Here is a 6,000-nt window from a genome sequence, read left to right on the forward strand (position 1 = left end):
CTCTGTTTGACCGGCCGATGGAAGAGCAACCAGGAAGACAGATGAAGGAGAAACACGGAAACCAAACAACCGGTAAAAATTAAACAAACAATAACTGAAAACACTTAGATACGGACAAACCAAAAACATTAAACACTCAGACAACATGTGTATATGCGTGTATTTGTGACTATAGCGTGCGTTATGGATGGCGATGAAGAAATGCGTTTGTGGATGCGTTTGTGTGTGTGTGAAAACCAATGAGCTGATGGCGGACGTGTGCACCCGAATCGCCTCAAGCTTTTCTGGATAATTTTGGTAAGTGAATTATGTTTGAATGTTGAGCACTGTTTGTCAGCCAGGGACAAGTCACCTCATCACAAATCCTTTACCTATGGTCTTGCAAAACGAAATGGAGTGGGGTCCGGATTAAATACTGTAACGGTCTAGATCTGAACCAGAGTCCGGACTTTGAGAAGCCCTGATCTATCATGTGACTAAAAGCAGCACCGCAGATATAACAACTGATATGTGAATCGCACAAGAAAAAAGAAGAAAAAAAAAACAGCCACATTATTAATTTTAGTGGGAAATGAGAAGCAGAGATTAGAGATGGAACTGAATAATTAAATCTAATTATGTGACAAAATGAAATAATAGAGATGAGAGCAATAAATGCAACACTCCTCCCACTAAATCATCGAGCATTTTATACACGTGATATAATTTATTGCCCTTGATTCCTTAAAGCTTTTCAAAGGATATTAAGTGCAGGGCGGGAGACGGTGTTCAAGCCGACAGATTTCAGCATGAAAGTATCAAGGAGTGCATTAGACGGGATTAGAATCCTCAATCACTCAACGGACTGCAATTTAATATAAGGAATGTCAGCATCCTCCCCTCCCCAAGTACTATTAAACAAGCTTGTCTATCTCTTTCAATTAGCCGGTGAAAGACTGGCCCCGCCCTTCCCCCCGAGATGTGCTAAATGTGTTTATGACAACGCAGCAGCAGCACTAAAACTATAGGAAGAAGAATACATTACCCTGTCTTTGCGTGTCGGGCCTTTCCAGCCATCATATGTAACAGTCATTTATCATCGATTCTTAACACATGGGACAAAAAGCAACAAAAAGTATGATGGAATTAATCTGTCAAATTCAAAGATATGCAATTTGTTGCCACCTCATGCATCTTAATAAATATATTTATCATGTTCAGTAGCACCAAAAGACAAAATGTCAAATAGAACAATCTATAATAATGACATATGAGGTTTTCAAGCTTTAAACCATGCATTATTGCAAGTTTTAGTTTAGACATACATTAGAATTTGTCATGTTTGGTTTTATTTTTCATCAAAAGATTATAACATACATTTTTGCCATTATAGAAAGAGTCACTATAACACAGCAGTTTATATATCAAAACACTTTGTCAAGTGTGTTTACAAGACTGATTTCATGCCATTATTTCATCCTAAATGTGATTTTCACAAAAGCTATTCCAAACATTAAACATGGTTATTACAAAAAATGACTTTTGTCAATTTAAATTGATGCAGAAACTAAAATAGGACGTCTTGACTTTGACCTATATCCCAAACTGTTTCTTTATAATTTTGTCTTGCCTCGTTTCCATGTTCTAAGTTGAACAGCATGTTCTCAGGATGTCATATAGTAGATTTAAATATGAATTCAAGAGTGATCAGTCCTGTTTTTCTGCATTATTTTTAGTGTCTTGACATAATTTGAAACAATGATGTTTTGTCCCATATTAAACCTTTCCTAAATCTTCCTTATTTATTAAAATACTTCATAGATTTTTAGCCAATTATGTCATAGTACATTTAAATTGACTTGCAGTTAGTGAAGGTGGGATCCAACTTTAATGAGTCAGGGTCAGTAATGGAGAGTGTAGAGGTGATTAAGATGCATATTCAGGCAATTTACCAGTGTTATAGCGAGTTAAAAAAAAAAAAAAAACATCATAAGGTATGTTGAAGGAAATAGTACAACTTCCTGAAATGTGTCGCTTTAAATCACTGCCATGAAAATACAAATCACCTGTATGTGTTTTGATTTGTTACTGAATTAAATATAAATATACATATAAATATACATTTTAAATCTTTATTAAAGTGTTTGAATAAATTGACTTGCAGTTAGTGAAGGTGGAATCCAGCTTTCATAGTTCAGAGGGGATCAAGATGTATATTCAAGCAATTTACCATTGTTATAACGAGATAATAACATGGATGTATGTTGATGGAAATAACTGAATCATCGCCATGGAAATACATATCAACTGTATGTGTTTTGTACATTGCAATTTTGTCACTTAATCAATTATAAATATACATATTCGTATAAATGTAAATATACATGTTATACATTTATTCAAGTGTTTGAATTAATCTGTCTTGAAAATTTATACGCTTTTGCTTCATTCCACTCCATTATAAACCATGTTGAAATGTATTATGTTTAGTGTTTGTGTATGATTTTTCTGTTCGTAATAAATAAATTAAATCAAATCAAATTTAAACAGTTTTATTATGACAACCTCCATTTGAATGTATTTCAACAGCGAATAAGTATAAAGTACATAATCAGTGGTGTTGCGAAAGGGGGACTTGTCAAAAGCCCCTAATATTTTGGTGTATGCTGCACCTGAAAATAGGTTGTATAACATTTATTTAGGTTATTCAAGTACTTAAAATTACCACACACAGTATTCTTATGAAAGTTTCTTTTGTGTTCAATTATTTATTTAGTGTTGCAGTTGTGTAAATGGTTAGTTAAAGCCTTTTTAGTTTTATTCAAATCTTATTTTCAATCATTCAACTACAGCAATAGCTGGATGCATTCATTCATATTAGGCATTTTCTCGAATGTTTTTGCAAGGTATTGAATATAAAAATTCATTAAGTTAATCACTGTTCAAGTGAACATTTTTGTAGCGTTGGATCACATTAGCTAACAACTCACACTATTAAATAAATCATATTTGCAAATTTGAAAGATTTGAATTTTTCAAAGAATAATCAGACATTGCAAATCAGGAGAAAGGAGGCTTATAAGGTATGAACTTCATTTTTTGGGAGGGGACATTGGGGCTAAGCCCCTTATCACTTTTGCCCCTAGCGATGCAAATGTACATAATTGAATGTTTTTTTTGTTTTTTTTTATTCTACTCTAAGAAATCACTCTAAATAATGTATGACTAAAAACGTTGCTTTGAAGGAATGCATACACATGCAGAAGTATATCTGTGAAAAATATATTTGTGATTTATTATTTCTTACAATTTTAAACTATGTCTTTAAACTTTAGTGTAAAAACCATGCATATCTCTGTGGATGTGTGATTAAGCTAAGAGGTACTTTAATGAGACTGTTATTTTCAGAATTTGACTTAAACGGGCTAAATGAAATAGCTGTTTATCATATTTAAGGCAACTATTAACATATATATTTAAGTTAAGAATCTTCAAGTGATAATATTTGATTAATTTCAGGAAAATTTACAGGTCATGCTCGGTCCCATGTAACTAAAATAATTGCCGGATTATAGGTTTATTGAGTGTGATTGCAAAGATTTCTGTTGCAGTCTTTTCTAAGATATAATACAACAGCGGTTTGAGGTCTTAGGGGTCATTCTCTCATGATGTGCAACCTTGGTGAGTCAAGCAACAAAGAGAGCATTGAGACCTTTAGGGGGGACGTGCAGACAGATCAATCTGGAGACAAGCAGAGTGACTAGGTCAGAGTGAGGCCACTTCAAAGGGTGTGAATGCACACCACTAGCAGGGACGCAGAGGGTTAGAGACCCTGACGAGAGGATTTAGTCATTCTGAGGTTGATGTGGAAAGCACTAAACAGAGCTATCGGCTCAGAACAATGTCAAACTACAACCTCTAGTTGTGGTGTGATGATGCTTTGCAACCTCTGTCCATTAGCAACCATCTTTCACAAACAAGATCTTCATGCACCTTGTTTATTTGATTTGAAAATCTGAAATTTGATAAGAAAGTCAGACTTGAACAGACATGAATTGACTGTCACATCCTTTTTTTGGCTTTTAAGTAAAACATTAAGGCATTTGTGACTATTATCATCATTAAAACAGAAGGGAAATTGACTATGAACAAAACAATTAAACTTATGTTTGTTTTAAGCAAACTGTGAGAAATACACTTTTGCCAGAAAAATACCAAAAAAAATTTATATATATATATATATATATATATATATATATATATATATATATATATATATATATATATATATATATATAAATAAACAATGTTAAACATTAAAAGGAAACAAAAAATACTTCTATCTAAAGAAACTGGAAGGGATAAGGCGATAGGACTATGCTGTGTAAAACATGTAGAAAACAAAATCCTGTAAATCTATCAGCCAAAAATTGACTTGGATATTATTATTTATATAATGTGACAGAACCTAATCTTTCTCATATTTCCATTTTAATCCCAGCTTTATACCTTTCAACGCTCACAAATGAGCAGTTACAAAAAGAGCATGTTTAGGGTTTTACATGGTGAACAATGCACACTAACTAGAGTGTACTTAAAAATAACAGAATGGAAGCAAAGGAAAAATGGAAAAAATAATTGCAGCTCAAGTTCTCATAAGTTCACATATTTTAGTGTTTCTCTTATATAACATTCAGAATTTCCGGTAGTGCTTTCACATCTGTGGCTCGGTTCATTTGGTCCAGACCAAGGGCAACAAATGATACATTGTAGTATTTTTTTGCAGTTTTGGTGTCCTTTTCACACCACACTGATTGTTTTGGTCTAAACCAGTTGAAAAGAACCAAAATGCAGTCATGTGACAATATCCACATCACTCAATAGCCAGATGTTATTGAACGTATTTCCCAAAGTGCTTTTCGATTGGTCAGAATTAACTTGCAGGAAAATGCCAATGGAACTACCGCAAGTAAACAAGCTGGCAGACACAAAATGTCACTTTTTCCTATGGAGGGATGACTGCGCTGGCTGATTGTATCCCTGGTCATAGTATACTACATAGTTTGCATACATCACTTTTGATAAGCTATACATTTCAAGAAAGAAGCACAGCTGTGGCTGGAAAACAATGTTTTAATGCATTGCAAACGGCAAAGGCACATCGCAAGTCACTTCAGGAGGAGGCCTGAATTAATTTAGCTAAACTGTGACATGGTCATCTTCGGAAATATTACCAACGATCCATCAGATTATGCCCCCCCCCCCCCCCTCTCTCTGTTTAAAATTGTTGGTAAAGTGATGTTAACAAATATTTTTCTTCCACACCCCATAAGATGGGACAGCGCATCGGACTATGGCAGCTGGATTAGTCCAATGAGCCGCATTACTTTTTGCGGTTGTCTGTTTTAGTTTGGGTCATATTCTCACCACAAACGAACCGCTCCATGTTTCATTTAAAACCGTTCAAGGAGGTCTTGGTGGGCTTTTTTGGTCTGCTTTTGATGTGCACTTGAGTGAGATTGCTACATTCACACCTGCCCAAATGAACTGCACCAAAAAGGAAAACAAACTCTAGTGCAATTTAACCAAACTAAATAAGGCAGGTGTGAAAACACCCTCAATCTCCTTGTTTTGTTTGACTGACAACCAAAACAGCCAGTGAGCATGTGCCCTCAAAAAGTGAAATCTAGACAAATAACAGCACGAAAAAAACAATGCAGCTCTAAATGAAAAAAAAAAAAAGATATATTTTTTTTCTACACATATATATATATATATATATATATATATATATATATATATATATATATATATGTTTTAATTTTCCAAGCTACAGTTGCATTCAAAATCCACCTGGCTGAAAAATATGAGCGTGTGCTTTCTTTCTCCTGCCCACAGATGCAAATGAAGAGAGGCGATTTATAGACACAACACTGGTAAATGACAATGATAATATGAAAGTTAATTTGCTACTGATGTCCAGTAAATTTGAGCAGGTGTCTTAATATGCAGCATGTGTTT

General features: G+C 34.1%; 1 protein-coding gene across 4 annotated transcripts in view; it reads left to right on the top strand.

The window, feature by feature from the left end:
* LOC147833971 (uncharacterized) overlaps positions 1-6,000 on the top strand; it is a 386,870-nt gene that overhangs the window by 255,067 nt on the left and 125,803 nt on the right. The gene's annotated exons all lie outside the window — the stretch shown is intronic.

Source organism: Danio rerio, chromosome 14 (genome assembly GCF_052040795.2).
Source record: "Danio rerio strain M-AB ecotype USA chromosome 14, GRCz13ab, whole genome shotgun sequence".
Taxonomy (NCBI): domain Eukaryota; kingdom Metazoa; phylum Chordata; class Actinopteri; order Cypriniformes; family Danionidae; genus Danio; species Danio rerio.